This window comes from Schistocerca gregaria, chromosome 8 (assembly GCF_023897955.1).
Source record: "Schistocerca gregaria isolate iqSchGreg1 chromosome 8, iqSchGreg1.2, whole genome shotgun sequence".
Taxonomy (NCBI): domain Eukaryota; kingdom Metazoa; phylum Arthropoda; class Insecta; order Orthoptera; family Acrididae; genus Schistocerca; species Schistocerca gregaria.
In genome coordinates, this window is record NC_064927.1 from 365,787,369 (window position 1) to 365,811,813 (window position 24,445).

The 24,445-nt window shown below is 38.6% G+C and overlaps 1 protein-coding gene across 2 annotated transcripts in view; it reads right to left on the reverse strand.

The window, feature by feature from the left end:
* LOC126285403 (oxysterol-binding protein 1) overlaps positions 1-24,445 on the reverse strand; it is a 288,641-nt gene that overhangs the window by 100,223 nt on the left and 163,973 nt on the right. The window lies entirely within an intron of this gene.

Consider the following 24,445-nt stretch of genomic DNA (forward strand, 5'->3'; position numbering starts at 1 on the left):
TCAGGTGGCTTGCGGAGTATGGATGTAGATGTAGATGAATGATTTTATTTCAAATACTGATTCTGTGTTGGTACACTATATTGGGGACAGAAACTAACTCTTATCCTCATATTCACAAAAAATATAATCTTTCAATTATAGCAAGAAATGCAGACAAAAAATATTCCATTTGTCTGATAAAACTTTGCTTCCTCAGTATCACAATCAGCAGCAGTCACTGCTGGGTTCTCACTTAAAAGATCAACATGTAGATGTTATATGTTGATGTACAGTGCTAACATAGAAAAATAAAGAAAATATTAACTAATGGAATAAAAGCAACAGCAAAGTGTTTGTCATAAAAAAAACTTATCCATACATATGTTCCTCCAATATTGTCTACCATAAAATGTGCATATAGTTTTGAAATATTTATGAAAGAAAGAAAATAGTTTAACTCACATACAATTTGAAAATGGCATTAAACTTGTTAACATAAATACTCTTCTTCTTGGAAACACAACATCCTACACATCTGATCTACATTTCCTGTTTGAATGGCAGCAGCAGTACAAACTGCATTAGCATATATTTCAAAATATTTCGCATAACCTTTTCGGACTGACATAAAGCACAAAGATTTTGTGTAGACACGGATTCTAAAACACTTTCATGATGCCCTCTAGATTCAAAGCTATCACACACTGAAATCAGACAGGTTAGCTTTATTCTGTGACCAATCATATTCCATCTTTGCACAATAATTATTCATTTACTCCATGTAAATAACAGATAGCTACCATAAGGGACTTGGTGTCAAATGCAGTATTAGGAGCAACTTCACATTAACTTGTTAAAAAATGAAGGACTTAAGGAATGAATAATAGCAACAGTAAAGATATCATAATACCTCCATGAGTTCCCTCAAGAGATCAGAAAAAATTGATTCCTTTTTTTGTTTTTTTTTTTTTTTTTTTTTTTTTTTGTTTAAAGGCCACACGCTAAAGAACTGTGAATGATAACATACACAATATACACTCCACAGAGAAAATCTATTTGTATATAAAGAAGAAGGAAGTGAAGTTCAATGCTGGTTTGTTTAATTCAGACTTTTATTTATAGTTCTATACTGTTGGGTGAATTTTTAAATTTGTTTACTTTGTCTTGGTGAAAAGTTGATTACTATCTATAAAATTCTGCTCCTCATCCCTAAAACATCATTTGTTCTCACTTCTGTACAATATATAATCTGGTATGAAACTGTGTGCAGATGCTTCTACAATCACTTTCAGTGTTGTTGTGAGTACTGTTCCTACAGAGGAGGGCAGCTACAGGTGATAGGCATAGGCAATTTCTCATGTTAATCATCACCTTGAACACACACATTTGTGTCCGAGATAATTTTCCTTTTTAAATATATTTGCATAATCAAATATGGAAAATACTGGAAAATGTTTTTTTGTTTTTAAATTTTATTTACAGAAATTATTCCCAGATAAAAGAAGGATACACAAAAATTAATTAAAACATTTCAGGATCAATTTAAATTTTTAAATTAGTGTAAGATGAATACTAGCAATGTTTCCTTTTAGATGCACTAATTAGTAGATATGTGGCAACATATTAGTCACTTTCTTTTTAACCATTTACACTGACAAATTTACGAAAATAACAATGGGGCAAATTAAAATTATACATCAAATAAATTGCACTTATCTTGTATAAATTAAATCAAGAGTAACCAAGAACAACTAATATTTAATGTGATACTTGCCATACTAGAAGTGACAGAAAGTCATTTTATAAAGACTCTGAGATACAGAATTGTAAATAGAGCTTTTGGTCATAAACTATACCCAGACTCTCTCTCTCTCTCTCTCTCTCTCTCTCTCTCTCTCTCTCTCTCTCTCTCTCTCTCACTCAGGTTATACAGTTTTAACATTTTTCGCTTCCATTCTCTACCTCTCACCAAAGAGGAAATCGTCAAGGGTTTTTAGAGATCAAGCCAAGCATGACACAAAGTATCCAACATAAGGATGTCCTCTTCTCTGTAGTCAGAAAAACTGCAAGTGACAGATTTAGTTTTTGAGAACATGCTCGCTACCAACAACACAGCCACACAAGACTTAGACAACATAACAGTAAGTACAGTAATGAGGAACTGGGGAGAACTGCTGGAATATTTGTAATGACAGCAAAAAGTGATCACCAGAGCTAGGGTTGCTGTGGACCATTAGCAACATGATAAGTCATAGATGATGGACCAATTCAGAAGGGCACCGCTTCTGTGGTGTGTCATCATAAAGCCTATTCTCAAGTTAACACTGAAATGTTGAGGGTGAGATAAATTCTTTGTATTACAAAAAATTACACGAACAAGTACAGTAATTTAATTTCTAATTTCTTGGGTAGCTGACTTGCTGCCTGTTGCCACAGGACATGTTACAAATATATCACCAAACATTCAAGCTAGTATGCAACAATGCACCTCTAGAAGCCATCCGTCAAGCTTCCTCTCTGCCTTCTGTAGTTCCAAATATTTCTGAGGAGAGTTTAGTCTATTAAATTTATTTTTACACAGTGTTTTATTTACTATAGTTCCTGTGTCCCTTGTTTTCTGTTTAAAATGGAAAGCTACTATTTAACTTCTCGTGGGCAAACTACATCATAAATATAACATAACCTTTTAACGTGTGTCTTCTTTTCCAAATTTATTTGTTAGTGAGGCTGCTATCAGTATTTTATCTTAACAATAGATGTAGATTTTCCTTAGCAGGGTGTCTTATTGGGTTGTTGCATTTTTCCATAAATTTAATAAACACAACAGATACACATAAAAGAGACTTTATTCATCAATAATATAATCTCTTTCACTATTTACAAGTCTGCCAATGCTGGGACAACTTTTCAATTCTGCTACTGCAGAAATTACGTGGTTTTGAGACGAAGAACTTGTAGCTAAGTTAGGAGTACATTTTCATCCAGAAAGAAAGTTCCTTGATGATTGTCCAATAGAGAGCAGAAAAGGTGAAAATCTGAGGACACAAGATCAGGTGAATAAGGTGGGTGCAGAATGACTTCCCAACTCTTTCCTCAATCTAGCTGAATGCTGGCAGATGTTATCATGGAGTAGCATCACGTCACACAGTCTTCCTGGTCAATCTTCTTGAATTGCATCTGCAGAACATCTCAGCTGTTGACAATGAATGTCAGCAGTAATGGTCACAATTGAAACAATTTGTAATACACCACAGCGTCACCGTTCCACCAGATGCATAACATTATCTTTTGTGGATGCGGTCAGGTCTTTGTATGGGGAGCTGTTGCTTTGTTTGGGCTCAACCATTCCTTTCTTTTCCTTATGTTAGCACAAAGATACCATTTCTCATCAGCAATAACAATACAGGATAGACCTATTCGGTGTTGTTCAAGAGCCAATTGATGATGCACAAGCATGAGGTGCACTTGCACTTACGGCCACCTGCTGATTTTTGTGGTTTTGGCTTAGAGCAAGCAGTACCCACACACCCAATTTCTGAATTGCACACAAATGTTGCAAGATGGTGGAACTACCACAGTTCAACACATTTGCCAGTTAAGTAAATGGATGATTGTGGATTAATGCATTCAAACAATCTTGTCCATCTTCACCAGCAAATCTGCAGATTGCTGCAGTTTAGTCGCACAGAGAACGTAACTTGTAACACATAAAACAAATGAGGAATCTTGTACTTTGCGAAATGATCACATGTTCCTCTCTTTTTGGGGATAGTCAAATAAGTTACAAGTGTGAGCAGTACACACAAACACAACAGTCAGGGAACAGATTTCATTAGTGATTTACAGACGGTTATTTCAGTCTAATGGACTGAGCAAGCACACAAAAAAGAGCAATATGCAATGAACATTTCTGCTGAAGTTTCCTGTGAACTTTAGGACTCTTCATGGGATTATTTCCTTGTGCCATATTTATTTGTCAGCACTGGTGAGAGTCTTGTTGGCCAAACTTTATTAACAATGCTCTGCTGATTTGTCCAAACCACTTATATTTGGAAATAAAGCATTTATAACTGTTTACTGGGACTTTTTGTGGCCTTTCTTCTTACAATAGTGCATAACTTCTTTGTCATCACAATGTGAAAATATTGACAGTTTTCATGTCACAAATATAGACCCACATTTCTGTATCTTTTCATGAGGTATTCATCAAAATTGTTTCATACAGTAGCAACAAACTGTTTGGTTCAAGTTTGAATTTGCACTTCTTTGTCATTGTACGTAACTGGTAAATGTGATGAACTGTGATAATTCCACCATCTTGCTACATTTGTCTGCAATGGGGAAGTTCAGAAATTGGGTGTATGGGTACTGCTTGCTATAAGCCAAAATCACAGTTTTGCACTGAGAGGAATGATATTCAACATTTATACTTCCTCTTGACTTTTCTGTATCCAATTATTTCTATTGCTGTCTGTAAGTTTGCCACTATTTTGCATTTAGTATATTTCAAATGAGTTCTTCATTTGCATTTCTCTTGATCTACACAATCATTTAAGAGAGACTGTTAATCTTTTCCTTCAAAAAGTGCACCACTTTTTAAACACATAGTATATTTTTATCTGTTGGTTGACTGCCTTGTGTGTCTAACAATGGAGCAATTTACTACTATGCAGTATGTCCTAATTGTGGGGAAAAAAAGAAAATATCAGAATGGACAAAGGTATGCAGAAACTGAGAGACATCTTCATACAATTCTAAAGTGCGTGTAGTATGTCCTAATAGAGAAAACATTTTATCAGAATGGACAAAGTTAAGCAGACTGTGAGACATCTTCATATGATTCTAAAGTGCAATGATGCACCAAACAAAACAAAACAATGGTGTAATTTTAATGACAGGTTCCACAGTGAACAGAGTTCTGGACGCTGGCAAGCAGCCAGCCACACTTGACAAGATGCTGCACATACCTACAAAACAGGCAATATAATGAGCATGTGGCACTCAAGATAGAACTAGGATTGAATTCTCGCTATAGGTGTCCAAAAACACATTCTTTGGCTGTATCTTCTCATTACCATCCCTACCCCTACACCTACACCTGCATATTGAATAACAGCTAGTACCTATCACTCAAGCCATTAAAATGTCAAACTCAAAGTACAGGTAAAATGTTTTTCTTTTTTTCCAATTACTACATATAGGATATTTCTTCAGTATGGCAGATTCTCTGGTAGATCTCCATTACCACCTTTACACAATTCAGTTAATGCAGCATTTCAAAGATGGTGATCAACATTACATTAACTGGTAACTGAGATGATGACAGTTTTGTGAGGAACATAATCTTTAGTAACGAGCTACCCTTCCACTTACATGGATTTCTGAATAAACAGAATTGCCATATCTGGTGGGTTAGAGAATACTTGCATACTTCAAAAAAAAGAGAGAGAGAGAGAGGGGGGGGGGGGGGGCATACACACTGAGTAATGGTCCATTGTGATGTTTGGGTGGGCAGTATCATCAGCTCTTATTTTGTTGCAGGCAAGGCAGGACAAGCTGCGACAGTTAATGGAAACTGGGACAATGTGATAAGACATTTTTTGTGGTCTCATCACACTGGAATGAATATTCAAGAGTGGCAGTTTCAGCATGATGGTCCACCTGTCACACTTCAGACAAAACAACTGAGTTGCTACAAGAGTGGTTTACGGATCACATCATCTCACATATTAGTGACCAACAATCTTCACCAAGGTCAGTGACTTACGCTTTGCAATTTTTTCTTAGGGGTTATCTTAAACCACCGGTGATGTCAATAAACACTTCTACATCTGCAAGTTAAAGGAGGAAACGTGTTGTTGGCAAAATCTAAGTGGAGTCTTATCAGTCATAATGAATTTCACAGAGTTCTAGCACACCAGCACAGTAGAGAAGGTCATACATCAAATATCCTTTTACATACCTGAAATAGGAAGGTGTGATGAATATGTGTACATATTTTGTTAATGTGTTTTGAAAGAATAAAGTTCATAATATGACATATCTAAACTGGCACTCTTTTTGAAGGTTCATTGCCACATGCAGTTGTGATACATGCACACTTCAAGGTTTTGTTAAACACACCAATATCTTTGTCGTCAGTTAGGTCTGTGAGCACATAGCTATAGTAAAACATTGGCAATGATTTATCCAAATTTGTGCCAACATATAAACAATTTCGTCCACCTGCTCTAAGGCCTTTTACATCACAATGAAAAGAATTCATTCATTTAACCCATTGATTCCTAAATAATACCACATAATTTAGGACAAATAGTACTGATTGATTCTAAACTGATACAATCACAGTAAATTATATCCTTCATGTAATGGTTATCAAGATATTAAAGGGAAGGATGTGGCAGTAGTTACTGATAAAAATACAACAACCCTATGAACCAACACCACTGACTGTGGTAATACATAAGAAAAAAAGCCATATCAGCTTTGGTTTAGTGTGCAGATAAACTTAGTATTGGGTATTATTATATCAAGGATAGAGTGACAATTGATGAATAACAGGGACATATACAGTGACACAGACACAGTACAACAGAATGACATGTAGTGCTGTATTTTATTACATGGTTCCTTTCCTAGTATTATAATATACATAGGAGGAGAAAAATTCTAGCTATAGGTGTTCAAAAATACATTCTTTGGCTGTATCTTGTCATTACCATCCCTACACCTCACCTGTACGTACATATACACTTATAGAAACACCTATACCTGCAAGGTGTCTTAGAGCGGTACAAGGTAATTTAGTTACCACTAACAATCTTCCCTTCCTGGTTCCATTCACATCATTGCACATGACGAAAATTCCATTATTTCTCAGGCTCTACCATTAGAGTCATTTCGCAGGATGTAGGTGGGAGGAAATAATATGTTACCTGAGTCTTCTTTGAATGTATTATCTCGGAATCATAATGATTGACCCTTCTGTGATGCACTTCACTTCTGTTGTAGCATTAGCCATTGAGCTTGATGAACACCTCTGCGATGCTGTATTGCTTCCCAAACAAAACATCTCCCCTTTTGATATTCATTATCTCCTCTATCCTGCCGAATAAGGCTCCCCAACTGACGAGAAAAGATCAGAATAATTTTTACGCCATCTCTTTTGCAGTTGAATTACTTTTGCTTGTGAATCTCAGGTTTGCATCAGCTTTTTTTTACCACCAATATTATGTGATCATTCCCGTTAGATCACTCCAGATGCATATTAGAGGATGTTTTCTGTATTGTTTCCACTAATTGACATCCAATTTCAAAATCAAGCAACACTGAATCTTTCCAGCAAATTGTGAACAATATGTTACATTTATTTATGTAGAGTGTTCAGTGTCAGAGCTTGGACTACGTGTTGATCTTCTGCACTCTTCCTGCATTTCGGTACACCCTTCTGTCATGTGACTATATACAACAGCACCATCCACAAATGAGCGTATCATATGAGAATATTATGACTAGACAGTACAGCTGCATGGAACTATCTTCCAGCATCATACTTAACAGAGCACTTAGAATACATACCCTGATATTTAAATGTGATCAAAAAATGTTATTAGGATCTTTGCAAATAATAAATTATAGCAGAATACAGCCACATATGTGAGCACATGATGCATTCAAATGAGCAATTGATACAGAATATGAGAATGAAAGGTAATTTATAATGAAATGAAAACTAATACTGAATTTCAGTATTTGGTTGAAAGTCTCTTAAGCCTGTGATATTGAAAGTTGACACAACAGTAGTTGCATGATGATAAACCAAGCGAAGAGAGATCTGTGAATGATAGAGGGGTGGGGAAGACTTAATGTAATAAGAAGTTTGGTGTAGTCGGTAAACAAAGAGCCTGTTTATTCTTCCATACTCCAAGTAAATTTTGCCAGATAAGTGGAATGAACAAAGCTATGACATTTATGTAGTGTAAACCATTTTTATTTATTTTTTCTTGCAACTATTAAACTTATCATAAATGGCACACTAAACTTAGTGAATGTGAAATAAATACTATCAACTGAGCTTTAAATGTACTTTTACTTTCAGTGCCACTAACTTTTGTAACATGTTCTTTCTTTCCACACAAATAAAAATGAAACACTATGTGCAAAGAGTGACAGTGCTATCACTTGTCAACAACCACCTCGTGGAAATTGTTTTATGATCACTCTATAGGACTGGAGCACTTCAAGAACTACTTGTGCACTTTTCCTTTGCTCTTTCCAGGAAGGAAGAATTAAGCTCTCCCACATTATGACTATCTGGTCAGAGGATCAGAGATGAGCATCTTGCTCCAATCCACTTGCCTGAAGTATTCCAATTGATGCCAATTCATAACTTGGGAGATGTGGTTATGCAAATAGTAGATCACAGACACTGGTGAGAGAGACCCACTTGGATTAACTGCATATGTTAGCAGGCTGCTTCTGGGATTTGAGGAAGTGTGCCTGTCCCACATTGAATCCACCTGGTGGATTAACAACAACGAGGGCCAGTGTGCCAGCCAGCATGTGGATTTTAGGCGGTTTCATACATCTCATTTGGCGAATATTGGGTTGGTACCCATCTCCTGCCTCAATTACATGACTCACAGGATTTTCCATGCCTTGAGATGACTGGGTGGTGTTGTGTCATCTAAATCATCATCATTCATCCTCATTATGGTCAAAGGAAGACAATGGCAAACCACCTCCGCTAGAACCTTGCCTAGTACAGCATTGCGGGTCTCCTGCACCATCCCCTACACTTCTCGGAGTATGGGACCTCATCATCATCATAATCATCACAAACATTTAGAAAACATTTACACACTTTCACATGGGCTAACATTAAATGCAAACAAATTCTGTCCCAGAGAAGAAAGCTATAGTGACAGGAAGGCCCGCCCAGCCGCCCTCTACTACTAACAATGCCAAATCAAAAATTAACATGCCAATCATGTGAAGATATTGGATAAAGACCAGGAAAAAGAAAAAGAGTCACTGGCAAATAGAACTTCAAAAGAATTGAGCTGCCCTTGTGTGGTTGCACAATTTTTCTTTGTTGTCTTCATGCAAGATGCAGTAATATGAAGTGAGTACAAGAAGAATTTGTTACACTGGCAAACACTTTAGTAGTGGAGGTACTCGTAGTGACTGATATGTTGCAAGCTGCACCATTCATGGTGTTTGTATTACAGCTGCTGAGAAACACTAAGGGACTTACATATAGCACTAAGTTGAAAGTGCAATTACGTTGAGAATAAGGAATTATAATCTGATAAAATTAGAATGAGGGAGAGCAATTCATTGGTGAGGCACTTGCCTGTGTATGGCTGTATTCACTTCAAAAGGAGAACTTTTTCTTTGACATGGCATTCACAGCCTGCTGGAGAGGTGGGAGAAACACATAAACAGCAATGGAGATTATTTTGAATAAAATATTGTTTATCAATATCAAACAACAGACATGTAATTATTGCAACCAAATTTCGGTTTCACACTTCTGCACCTGGTATTGCCTTGATGAAGTATGTGTCAATCACAAACATTCTAGGAGAATGACTGATTATGTTTTTGTTGCAGTCTCCAGTCCTAAAACTGGTTTGATTCAGCTCTGACAATTTTACCCCCAACCCTCCCCCCTTCCATGCATGCACACACGCACGTGCACACGCATGCGCGCACACACACACACACATACACACACACACACACACACTTCCACTAACAAACTGACAGTTTCTTGATGCATCAGGATGTTTCCTATCAACTCATCTGTTCTTTAATCAAGTTGAGCCACAAATTACTTTTTTCTCCAATTAAATGCAGTAACTCCTAGCCCTCAGCATTCCTCCGTAACATCACATTTCAAAATATTCTATTCTCTTCTTGTCTAAACTGGTTGTAGTAAAAGATTCACTTCCATACAAGGTTACACTCCATAGAAATGCCTTTAGAAAAGACTTCCCTACACTTAAATTTATGTTATTTATTAAAAAATTCTCTTTTTCAGAAAGGCTTTCCTTGCTGTTGCAAGTCCTCTCTCTACTTCAGCCATCATCAATTGTTTTACTGTCCAAACAACAAACACTCACAGACTGCTTTTAATGTCTCAGTTCCTGATTCACCCTGTTCCATTCACCCTGGTAGGTCCTTGTTTGTGAGTAATCGACGAAAAAATTTTGAAATTTCATGCGACACAATATACCTTTAAAAAAGGAACATTTAACAGACTGGTTGCACAATGTAATGTTTGAGGTACATGCCTCACATGCAAGGGGCTATTCTTCAAATCTTGTCAGGAGCTCTGAAATTCTTAATTTTTAAATCTTTATTGAAATGACTTTGGTCATTATTTTTATCGAAGTAAATGAGCTAAAACTAATTTGTTTATTTCTATTGTTCTCTCACATCATTTTAATCAATGTGTTATCATTTCCGCTCTCATTTTTTCTCTCATTCTTCTTTTTCCACTTGGAATTTTTGTAAGTGAATTTAATTATTTTCATTTCTCTACTGTAATATTTACACACTTGAAACTGTTGAAGTATCAGTTACAAAACAAAATATGAACTCTACACTGATTGTGCAATGGTGTCAATAATGCATTTTTTTTTTGTTACAAGATGTAATTTTTAGGATGGTTAACATCATACCAGCATTTTAAAAACATTAACCCTTATTCCACTGATGATGATGAAGTCCCATACTCCGATGAGCGTAGGGTATGATGTGGGAGACCCGCACCGCTGTACTAGGCAAGGTCCTAGTGGAGGTGGTTTACCATTGCCTTCCTCCGACCATAATGGGGATGAATGATGATGAAGACGACACAACAACACCCAATCATCTCGAGGCAGGAAAAATCCCTGACCCTGCCAGGAATCAAACCCGGGACCCCATGCGCAGGAAGCGAGAACGCTACTGCAAGACCATGAGCTGCGGACCTTATTACACTATGGACCAAATAACAGAGACGAAGATTTAAATGAAAGAAGGGATTATAAATAAAATGAAATTCACGCAAAATGAGGAACGGAAATAATGAATGAAATAATATTGTCAGAAATATAGAATGATAAAACTGAAGAAATTAAATCAAAGTTAATACATAAAAATAATGAAACTCACATGCGTAAGATTCCAGGTGGAAAAAGAATGTAGGAAGAAAGAATGTGCAGAACTGAAAAAGTTAACGTGTCCATTAAAATAATGTGGTAAAGGAATAGAAATAAAAAATTAAATTTAATCTAATTAATTGAATAAAAATTATGACCACAGTCACTTAGATAAAGAACAATTTTTTTTCTTTTCTCCCCCACTCCACCCCCTCCACATGAGGTATGTTCCTTAACCATTTCACTGTGGAACCAATCTGCAAAACAACCCTTTTTGAAAGCTGCAGAGCATCAAGCAAATTACAAATTTCTTTTTCGTTGCTTACTTGCCAACAGATCCCCACAAGGGTGAATGGTTGCAGGATGTGATCTTGAGACCTTGACCTACATCACTGTATAGATGATATCAAAAAATCGATCCCGCAACTACAGGCTTCTCCTTGTCAGTGGGCACTATTTGATCTAATTGCTCAACCAAAATATAAATGGTTTTCACATGCAACTGTCCACGAAGTTACTCAGGATCTGTGGAAAGCAAAACTTTCTATCACTCGTGTTGAGTCAACGCACTTCTGAACAGACTCCATAAGCTGTGGTCAGGTGGTCTAGCCAGGTGGCTGCAAAATTCCATAGCAGGGGCTGGAATAGTGCTGAGGCAACACAGTGCAAGACCTCAGTCTGCCACAGTACCAAGCTGAATTACCTTGCACCAGAAAGCTTTGCTCCTGGATGTGAGTAATCAGCCTAGGTGAACTCAAGACAATCTCTGAACAACAGAAAATCCAGGATGGAATAATTACAATATTATGAAAAGGTAGATTGCTACTCACCATATAGAGGAGATTTCAAGTTGCAGACAGGCACAACAAGGAGACTACTACACATGTAAGCTTTAGGCTGAAAGGCTTTCTTCTAACATAGAAAACACACACATGAACATTGTCTTTGGCCACTGAGGAAAGACTGCAAGCATGTGCACCTGATGGGAGAAGCAATCTGGGTGGTTGGCTCAAGGAGGAGGCTGGGGCAGGGAGGGGGAGAGACATCAGGGAAGGGACAGGGGAGGGTGTAGTACTGATCATGAAAGCATACACAGACATGGTGGGGACAGGGTATGGCTGCTAGGTGCAGTCGGGAGGTTTGAGGGGTTGAGAAGGGGGTTAGCGGTCTACCTCTTTCATAGTATTGTCAAGACAATCGCTGAATAATTTACCGGTCCTCTCAATTTCTCTTCAACATTTGTACAATCATTCAAAGAAAATCTATACTCAGTAGCACAGAAATACCCTGACCACGCAATATTAGTTGGAGGCAGATTTAACCTTCTAAGTATAAACTGGGACATCTATGGATTCATTGCTGGTGGTATGGACAGCCAGTCTTGTGAAGCAGTTCTGAACATGTTTCCCAAAAACTCTCTTTAGAAGTGTGCAGTCCTCATGCATTGACTGCACACCGACCAATGCAGCGCTCGAAATGGCATCAGGAAGGCTCTGACCCACATATCAATGGAAAGAGCAGGCAGTGTCAAACCTCCAGGAAGACAGAATTCAGTGCTACCTGTAAACATTGACTTAAACAGCTGCCCATTGCTGGTCGGCCCCAGTTCGGTCACAGACTAAGAGAACATCAGTACTGAGTAACAGGAAGATGATGCTTAGCATGTGTTTGTGAGTAGTAGTAGAGAGTAATTGTAATTGCAAGTAGGAAGCTACTTCATAATGAGAAGTTACCTTAGGTTTTCTTCCTTTTTAGCAATAAAGTGTTTTGTTAATTTGAAAGTGTTATGTACAGATCATTTGGATTCCTGTTACCAGCCCTCACAATTTCTCTCCTTCCTTCTTTGTGTCAGTGCTGACTCCCACAGTAGCTGACACAACAAGAAGCTAGTTCGACAACTCGCATACAGTGACAATATTTTAGACCTTGCATCTACAAACAGACATGACCTTATTGACAGTGTCAGTGCAAAGACAGGGATTAGTGACCATGATATCATACCAACAATGATTACTAAAGTTAATAAATCCACAAGAAGGGCACAAGAGTATTTTTTGCTCGAAAGAGCAGATAAGCAGGTTCTGGCATCCTGCTTAAGACAATGAATGAACAACATTTAATTTCAATATGACGGATGTAGAGGAATTATGAGCACAGTTTAACTGAATGTAAATGATACTCTGGAGAAGTATGTGTTTAGTAAGCAGATCAAGAATAGAGAAGACTTTCTGTGATTTAATAAAATTCAGTAAATTTTTAGCAAGCAGAAACTGTTGTACTCCCAGTTCAAAAAACAAGGTGGAAATTTTGATAGATAACAGTTAATAGAAATTCATGCAGCTATAAAGAGACTGATGTGTGAAACATACAACTTCCATTGTCATAATCTTAGCGACAGATCTTGCCGAGAACCTGAGAAAATTCTGGTCCTACATAAAATCACTAAGGAGATTGAAGGCTTCTATCCACTCACTCATCAACCAATCTGGTGTGACAATAGAAGACTGCTGCAAAAGGAAAGCTGGAATTGTACATTTCGGCATTTAAGAAATAAGTTGTGCAGGAGGATCATACAGTGACAGTGTTGCTTGATCATCACACAGATTCTCATATGGAGGACATAGCAACAGGTATCCTTGGCTTCAAAAAAGCAACTGACAGAGTGGAGAACAAGGAAGTCACCATGTCCAGGTGGAACCCCAATACAGTTTCATACAGTGTTCTCTATGATGTTGGCCCTTTATTTATTTTGTGTTATCAAGAATCTCTTGCCAAACACAAAGTCCCAAGTGATTAGAAAAAAGTGCATGTGACACCTGCACAGAGGAAAGGTAAAACAATGGAGCACCAAAATTATAAACCAGTCTACTTAACATCAGTTTGCTGCAGAATTCTTCAACATATTCTACGTTTGAATATGCAAAGGCTTGCTGAAAAGCAATGCCTCTGAATTTTTATGTGAAAAACCTTAAAGCTTTTTAAATAAAACAAATGTTATTAACATACTACATCTTTTTCTACATATCTGCAGCCCCCTGCCACTCAAGGGCTCTACATTGCAGCATGTAATGTGGTGGTGTGTAACATCTCTACATTGGTGCATGAGAAACAGCATCCCATAATCAAGTTTCAAGAATTCGAAGAGTTCATCTGTGCACGGAGCACCCTCTCCTTCAGTAAAGTAGCCCTGCGCCTGCTACACGGACGTTTGAGTCACAGTTCCCGTACAAGATAAGTAATTTTAGTAGTAATAAACTGTTTCTAACACTTTAAACTAATTTATTATGTTAATTATAGTGCTCTTCAAGCGTACCATTAAAAGTTTTTGTCTTACTCGCGTATTTTCACAGTAATCAAGCAAAGTTCGTTTTGTTTACATATCGCGGCCAGGCCGAACTTTTGAGCTTTCAGATTAAACTTCATACCGCAATTTTAAGTGCATTTACTGATAGTTTAGTGTGCCAATTACGTTTGCTGCCCCTTTATATCTGTAGAGTATCGTCATCTCTTAAGTAATTTCCAGTAAGAAACTTCTGAACGATTGTTTACATTGTCGCGAGTAGGCCTAATTTTTTGTACACGTATTTTCATTGTTTTCCGGTAACTTAATTGTCTTTCTGTCACTAAAATCGATTTGTACCATGAGTGTAAAGTGCCTGACGTGCCGTAGAATCGTTAGCTCCGGGGTCTGGTGTGATGGATGTACTAACTTTTTTCATTGGGGAGACTGTAGTGGCGTGGGAATTGGGAAAATGAGCGAGACTCATCAGTGGTTCTGTAGGCTATGCAGTAGAGATGGAAAGATTGTGGAACAGGAGGGGAAAATTGCTGCCCTTCAGGCTGAGTTAGATGAGGCTAGGCGAGAACTGTGCAGGTTAAGGGGGGAGAAGGGTAAAGAGGTGTGGGAAGTGGCAACAGGCATAAGGAACAGGCCAAGAAATTCCTCTGACAGCTTTGTTATTCATGTACAAAATAGGTTTGATCTGTTGCCTCAGTCGGAAACTGATGAGCCTCTCACAGAAGTAGATGTAGACAGGGCTCAACAAGCTTTCAGCAGAAAAAAGAATAAGAAGGTAGGGAAGTGTGCAAAGAGAAAGAAAGTCTTGTTGCTAGGTAGTTCGCATGCTAGGGGTGTGGGCCAACTTCTGCAGGATGAATTAGGGTCAGAATACCAGGTTACAAGATTTTTCAAACCTAGTGCTGGACTGGGGCAGGTTACAGAGGATTTAGGTTCACTATGTAGAGGCTTTACTAAGGAAGATACCGTGGTTATTGTGGGTGGGCCGGGCAACAGTATTGACAGAGATCCGGGGTACAGCATAGAGTGTGACCTGGCAAATATTGCATCAGCATCGAGTCATACCAGTGTTGGGTTTGTGTCGGTTTTGGAGCGCCACGACCGGCCTCATTTGAGCTCTTCTGTCAGGAGAGTTAATTTGGAGTTGGAACGGCTACTTGGATCTGATGCGGGGTCACACATTGGTGTGGTTCCTGTTGATTCACTCTGTAGGTGGGACTATACTAGACATGGCCTACACCTCAACAATAAGGGGAAGGGTAAACTGGCTGGGCTGATAGCAGGAAATTTAAAGGGGGGAGGAACTACATCTCATGGTGGTAACTCTTTTTTTAGTGTAAGATCAGTGTCCAGTGAGAAACTCAGCCAGGCAAGTACTAAAGATGTTAAAAAAGTTCAAGATACTCACAAAAGTAAAATGAAAAATGTTAGTATATTTCATCAAAATATTGGGGGATTGAAGAATAAAATTGATGAGCTTCTGCTTTGTTTAGAAGATATAGAAACTGAGAATGTAATAGATGTACTATGCCTGTCTGAGCATCACATTGTCACTGATATGCAAAAGGTTAGCATCAATGGGTACAAATTAGCTGCACGTGTAAGTAGAGATAATATGATGAGAGGAGGAGTTGCCATATATGTCAAAAGCTTCCACAGCACAAAACATTTAGAAACTAAAAAATTTTGTGTAGAGCAACATATGGAAGCATGTGCCACTGAACTAAAATTAAAAGATGGCACTTTCATAATTGTAACAGTGTATAGGTCCCCCTCAGGGAATTTCCAGCTATTTCTAGAAAACTTGGATGCTTTGTTGTGCTATCTGTCAGACAGGGGGAAGCAAATTATCATTTGTGGGGATTTCAATGTTGATTCCCTGAAAGGAAGAATGACCTTGTAGTATTACTCAGTTCTTTCAATTTGAGCTCTGTCATTGATTTTCCTACTCGGATAACAAAGAACAGCAGGACATTGATAGATAACTTTTTTATAGACCAAGATAAGTTTAAGGACATAAACGCTTATCCTGTTGAGAATGGTCTTTCAGATCATGGTGCACAGCTAGTTACAGTACATGGCATAGCTCCATGCAGTATATCAAATCAGAATTTCAAAGCAGTGCATTCAATTAACAATATAAATACTGCAAACTTTAGGGAAAGACTAAAGGAGCTAGACTGGGATGAAGTGTATATGGAACCCGATGCAAACTTGAAATATAACTTATTTCATGATACACTTTTAAGGGTATTTGAAAATTATTTTCCCAAGAAAACAGTGAAACATAATTCCAAGAAAACATATAAAAAACCTTGGCTAACTAAAGGAATAAGAATATCTTGCAACCGTAAAAGAGAACTGTATCTAACAGCAAGAGGGAGTACCGACCCCGAAAATGTTCAATATTATAAAAAATATTGTGCGGTACTAAGAAAAGTTATTAAAAAGTCCAGAAGCATGTGTATCATGTCTGAGATCAGTAACTCTGATAATAAAATTAAAGCAATTTGGAATATTATTGAAAGGGAAACAGGGCAACCAAGAGCACAGGAAGACTTTAGTGCCATAAAACTGAATGACAAGTGTACTAACAAACAATCTGAAATTGGAAATATTTTCAATAATCATTTTTTAAATGTTGTGGAGAAAGTAGGATCTAGATCTTCACTAGAAGAGGCAAGGCTTCTAATAGAACAGGCCATACCTGTGCAGTTTGAAACAACTGTATTTCCACGAACCTCTCCCTCTGAAATCAGAAAAATAATAAACTCACTGAAAAGTAAAAGCTCTTACGGAATTGATGGCATTTACAGCAAGATACTTAAAGCTTGTTCCCCACAGATAAGTAGGATTCTCAGCCACGTATGTAATACCTCTTTGGAGCAGGGTGTTTTCCCCGATAGACTTAAATATGCCATTGTAAAACCATTGCATAAAAAGGGGGATACGTCGAATGTCAACAACTATCGCCCAATCTCTCTTCTGACAGCTCTATCAAAAATTTTTGAGAAAGTAATGTATTCAAGAGTAGCCTCCCATATATGTAAAAATAAAGTACTAACAAAATGTCAGTTTGGTTTTCAGAAAGACTTTTCAACAGAAAATGCTATATACGCTTTCACTGATCAAATAATAAATGCTCTGAATAACCGGACATTACCCATTGGTATTTTTTGTGATCTCTCAAGGGCCTTTTACTGTGTAAATCATGGAATTCTTTTAGATAAGCTAAATCATTATGGTTTGAGGGGGGCAGTGCACAAATGGTTTAATTCATACTTAACTGGAAGAATGCAGAAAGTTGAAATAAGTGGTTCATGTAATGTTAATACAACAGCTGATTCCTCAAACTGGGGGGCTATCAAGCACGGGGTCCCACAGGGTTCGGTCTTAGGTCCTTTACTGTTCTTGATATACATTAATGACTTACCATTCCATATTGATGAGGATGCAAAGTTAGTTCTTTTTGCTGATGATACAAGTATAGTAATAACATCCAAAAACCAATAACTAAGAGATGTAATTGTAAATGATGTTTTTCACAAAATTATTAAGTGGTTCTCAGCAAACGGACTCTCTTTAAATTTTGATAAAACACAGTATATACAGTTCCGTACAGTAAATGGCACAACTCCAGTAATAAATATAGACTTTGAACAGAAGTCTGTAGCTAAGATAGAATTTTCAAAATTTTTAGGTGTGTCCAATTGATGAGAGGTTAAACTGGAAGCAACACATTGATGGTCTGCTGAAACGTCTCAGTTCGGCTACGTATGCTATTAGGGTTATTGCAAATTTTGGTGATAAGAATCTCAGTAAATTAGCTTACTATGCCTACTTTCATTCACTGCTTTCGTATGGTATCATATTCTGGGGTAATTCATCGTTGAGTAGAAAAGTATTCATTGCTCAAAAACGTGTAATCAGAATAATTGCTGGAGCCCACCCACGGTCATCCTGCAGACATCTATTTAAGGATCTAGGGATCCTCACAGTAACCTCACAGCATATATATTCACTTATGAAATTTGTTGTTAATAATCCAGCCCAGTTCAAAAGTAATAGCAGTGTGCATAGCTATAACACCAGGAGAAAGGATGATCTTCACTATGCAGGGTTAAATCTGACTTTGGCACAGAAGGTGGTAAATTATGCTGCTACAAAAGTCTTTGGTCACCTACCAAACAGCATCAAAAGCCTGACAGATAGTCAACCAACATTTAAAAATAAATTAAAAGAATTTCTAGATGACAACTCCTCCTACTCATTGGCTGAATTTTTAGATATAAATTAAGGGAGGGAAAAAAAACTAACTTAAGCATTAGTGTCATGCAATTTTTGTGTAATGTAATATCTTGTAAGACATCTTGCATTAACCTGACACGTTCCACATCATTACGAAGTGTCGTACTCATGATCTATGGAACAAGTATTAATCTAATCCAATCTAATCTAATCTCAGTATGGCAGTGCCAGATCACACATCAGTGCTGCAAAATCTGCAACAATCTGACACCTCAGGTTCACTGGTATCGATCTTCCTCTCCATACTGTCCCAACTTTGCCCTTTCCAATTTTCATCTGTTTTCAAAACTTAAAGAACACACCTTCGAGGACTGCACTTTGATAGTGATGAAGTGGTGCAAACAGAGGTGACATTGTGGCTCCAACAGCAAAGTCAAACAATCTACACTCATGGTATCAACAAAGTGGTATCTCTTTGGGAGAAATGTATTCATCACAAAGGTGACTGTGTTGAGAAGACATGAAGAATTATGACATCAAATGTTGTTTTTATTAAAAAAGCTTTAATGGTTTACACATAAAAATGGAGGCATTACTTTTGTTAGCGCTCTCATAATAAATTTCCTTGAGACAGAAAAGTCTCATTAACACAAACAGTGTGGATTTAGAAAGTGCCATTCATGCAAAACTCAGCTTGCCTGTTTTTCATATAGTATTTTGCAAACAAGCAATTGACATGATGCACCACTACAGACTGTTAACGAAGGTCATGGTGTACAGAATAAGCTCTCAAGACTTCTTAAATAATCCAGCACGCTGTTGAAGGTAAGTGTTCATCAGATACAAGGGTGTAATCAGAAATGCCCCAGGGATGTGAAGTGAGGAGTGAGATTGGACTGCTCTTGTTCTCTATCTACATAAATGATCTAATATAATTGTATTAAAAACAAAGATTCCAAGACTTACCAAGCGGGAAAGCGCTGGTAGATAGGCACAATGAATAAAACACACACACAGAATTTCGATCTTTCGCAACTGGCGGCTGCTTCGTCAGGAAAGAGGGAAGGAAAAGGAAAGATGAAAGGATGTGGGTTTTAAGGGGGAGGGTAAGGAGTCATTCCAATCCCGGGAGCGGAAAGACTTACCTTAGGGGGAAAAAAGGACAGGTATATACTCACTCGAGCGCGCACGCACGCACGCACGAACACACGCACGAACACACACACACACACACACACACACACACACACACACACACACACACACACACACACACACACAAGCAGACATATTTGCTGCTTATGTCTGTGTATGTGTATGTGTGTGTGTGTGTGTGTGTGTGTGTGTGTGGGCGCGCGCGAGTATATACCTATCCTTTTTTCCCCCTAAGGTAAGTCTTTCCGCTCCCGGGATTGGAATGACTCCTTACCCTCCCCCTTAAAACCCTCATCCTTTCATCTTTCCTTTTCCTTCCCTCTTTCCTGACAAAGCAGCCACCAGTTGCGAAAGCTTAAAATTCTGTGTGTGTGTTTTATTCATTGTGCCTATCTACCAGCACTTTCCCGCTTGGTAAGTCTTGGAATCTTTGTTTTTAATATATTTTTCCCATGTAGAAGTTTCTTTCTATTTTATTTACATCTAATATAATTGGATAGACAAAAAATCTACTCATCAAGCTGTGTCAGGACAAAACACATTTTAAAAAAAAGAAAGTGAGTTTATTTACACAAGCTTTTGGAGCCAATGGCTCCTCCTTCCGGCAGAAGGGGAAGGAAGAGGAGTGAAGGGAAACGCTTAGGAAAAAGGGTAGAATCTGGAAAAGTCACCCAGAACCCCGGGTCAGGGGACACTTACTGGATGGGATGAGAAGGGAAGACTGATTGTTGGGGGCTGCACCATATGAGATTTGAAAATCTGAGAGCTTAAATGTAGAAGAGAGGATAATTTTCAAGACAGAGATTACAGTTACAACATCGTGCATGAGTTAATAACAATATGAGTGAAAAACTACGCGTGTTCTATGTAACAGAGATGGGAGGGGGATGGTGAAAAACAGACGGCCAGGAAACGAAAGATGTAGAAAACTAAAAGGGAGTGAAGAAAGGAGTAGTTACTGAAAAGAAATGCTGAGATGGAAGAAATTAATGTAAATTACAGCCAGGTGGGTGGCAAGAACCAAGGACATATTGTAGTGCTAATTCCCAATTGCAGAGTTCTGAGAAACTGGTGCTGGGGGAAGAATCCGGATGGTGCCTGTGCTGAAACAGGCACTGAAGCCATGACTGTCATGTTGTACAACATGCTCTGCAACAGAATATTGTTTGTTGCTGGTATACACCCATGACCTAAGCCCATTCGTCCTAACTGATAACTTTGTGGTAGTCATGATGATGTAAAAGGCAGAACAGTGTTGACGTAACAGCTGGTATATGAAGTGATGTTTCACAGATTGCTCTCCCTTTGATAGTACATGTTTTGCCAGTTAAAGAGCAAGTGTGGGTGGTGATAGGAGAGTGCACAGAGCACATCTTGCAGCAGTGATGGTCACAGGGGTGGGAGCCATAGGCTAGAGAGGTGGATGCAGAAGTAGCATAGAGTCTGACAAGGAAATTGCAGATATTGGAAGAGCGATGAAAAGCTGTTCTAGACGTGGTGGGCAAAATCTCTGAGAGAATGTTATCTCATTTCAGGGCACGATTTTAGTAAATCATGGTCTTGTCAAAGTAGCTGATGAAAATACTAAGTGACAAGTGGTGTCCTCCAAAGCTGATTTTCGGAGGGATCAGCAGTGTCAGGATTGGATGTGATGATCCAGGAAATCTGCTTTTGAACTAGGGTGGTGGAGTATTTAGGTCCAGTGAAGGTTGACGTGACAAAGGTGTTGTATTGCTGTAAAGAGTCTGTATCTTAACAAATATGTTTGCCTCAAATGCCATGGCTGTAGCGGAGGAAACGTTTGAAATGGAAAGGATGGTAACGGTCAAAATGTAAGTACTGTTGTTTGTTAGTAGGTTTAATGTGGACTGAAGTGTGTAGCTGACCTTCAGTGAAGATGAGATTAAGATGAGATTAACATCAAGGAAAATGGCAAGAGATCTGGAATACAACCATGTGAAATTTAATTGGGAGAAGGTATTTAGTGATGCCAGGAATTTTAACAGGTCAGCCACACCATGGGTACATATGGCAAAGATGTCATCAGTGTATCTAAACCAAATTGGGGGGCTGAAGGCTTATGGATCCCAGGAATCCTTCTCCAAGTGACCAATGAGAAGGTTGGCATAGGAAGGAGCCATCCTGGTTCCTATGGGCTTACACCTGAACTGTTTGTATGTCTGCCCCCTCAAAGGTGAAGCAGTTGTTGGTAAGTATAAAGTTGATTAAGGTGAGCAGGAAGGATGTCACAGGTTGGGAATCATGTGGGTGCTGACTGAGGACATGTTCAGCAGCAGACAGAACATATTCATGGGGGATGTTGGTATTGAGAGAGGTGGCATCAATGGTGAGAAGCAAGGTGTGTGGTGGGACAGGCACAAGGATTACAAATGACATAGGAAATAGTTAGTGTCTTTAATATAGGAAAGTATTTGTATCATGGATTGCAGGTGCTGATTAACTAACACAGACATACATTCTGTGGGTGCTTTGAGGCCAGCAACTGTAGAATGGGTAGGATGATTGGGTTTGTGGGTCTTAGGAAGCAGATAAAAGGTGGGGCTGTGTGGTTTGGATGGGGTAGAAAGTTCTATGGATTGAGGTCTTAGTCCTTGTGAGGGATCTGAGGTTTTAAGGAGGGACTGCAGGTCAGTTTGAACCACAGGGATGGGATCTTGATGATTTGGCATATTGTTGCAGTTGGAAAGTGGCTTAGCAGATGATATCATCCACAGAAACATAAGGGGGCAGATAACTGCAGGATTTTGTGGGAGGAGAGAAGCCTCTGGAGTGGAAATTGGCAGATGAGGCTTATAGGTCATAGATCAGCCAGGTAAGCACAAGAGATTGATTTATCTGAAACTGTAGAAGAGCCTGGTGTACAGTAGGATTACATCGAGAAGCAGGGACTTTCCATGTTAGGCTTTTGGGATTAACTCCAAGTGACAAGCACGTTTCACTGTTCCCCCACTCTTGATTCCACCTTGCTGCACTTTGCTGCACTGCTCACTGCTTAGTATTGGCTCAGCAGCCATCCGCAATGGAGGTGCCCATTGTTGATACTGCCAGTGCGACACTCATTACATGAATCAGTTTTTGCATGCAAAAGGGTCTCCGCCTGTGGTTATTCATTGTCAATATGACAGAAGTGTATGTCTGTTTCAACACATCCGAAAATGGTGCAGGTAGTTTAGTGCCAGTTGGAAGGAGGTCCAGATGAAGAATAGAGTGGAAGACCTTCAGTTTTGGAGGCAATTATTGAGGTGATCCACACAAAGTGCTTCAAAACAGGAGGTCATTGTTCGTGAACTTTTTGCTCAAATTACTGGGAGTTTTTATGGCACAGTTTAAAGAGTTTTGACGGAAAAATTGGGGAATTACAAGTGTTGCACGCGAAGGGTACCATGTACGCTGATAGCAGAACACAAGGAGAAATGCCTTCACTTTGCTCGCCAGTTTCTTCAAAAGCGTCAACAAGGTAAGGAACGGTGGCTGGGCTGTGTTGTTATGGGAGACGAAATGTGTTTCCTTTCACTCCTGAAATGAAAGAAAAATCCAAACAATGGCATCATCCAGGGTCACCAGTTGCAAAAAAGTTCAAACAAACTCCTCCTGCTGGCAAAGAATGGCCACTGTGTTTTGGGTTTTTAAGGGGATACTGGTGATCGATTTCACGAAACTTGGGACAACAATCAACTCAGATAGTTATTGTGAAACACTACAAAAACTCAGGTGAGTTAGCCAGAACCATCGGAAATGATGACTGGCAGAAGGTGTAATGCTGCTTCAAGATAATGCTCAGCCTCACATCTCCCACCAAACCCATGAACGTTTGACAAACTTTGGTTTGACTATTATGCTAAGCTCCACCCACCTTACGGTCTGGACCTAGTGTCTGGTGATTATCACTTGTGCCCCAAGTTACAGGAAAACTTGGGTGGCCAACACTTTCAGAGAGATGATGAAGTTAAAGAGAAAGAGAAATGCTTCCTCAGTGGGGTGGCGGCAGAGTTCTATGACAACAGGACACAGAAATTGGAGCACCGGCTACAAACATAGATAGAAAAAGATGGAAAATGCTTAGAAAAATAGAGCTAAGTTTCTTCTTTCCAACAATGTAAATTTCTATAGAAATAAAAAATGTTGTCTGTTTGTAAAAATGAAGGGAATCTTACTTCTGGATCAACCCTCATATGTGGTGGGATTCATCATTGCAAGAAAGGACAGTTTGGAGTGTTAAAAATGGTGGAAGTCACAAAACAGAGAAGCAGATGGTGGAAAAAGATAGAAAAATGGAAGAAATGGAAGGAAAAAAATTGGAAAATCAGAAAAATTCATTTGAAAATTGTGAGAACAGACAATGGATAACAATAGGTACTGAGTGGGTGAGAATCTCTCTCCAGGAAAGTGATCTATCTGACACAAAAAATTATTTGAAAAGAAAAAGTTGGGGGAAGTCACAAAGAGAGAGAAAAGTTTAAAAGCAGAGCAAACAGAAAGAATAAGTCTTAGGAGAAAGTGTTAACTACTTTGCTTGGCGAATAAAGTAATGTAGGTGACGGCAGTAGAAGTCGATCAGAGCAGTTTGGCAAAAACAAATGTACAACAATGTGAA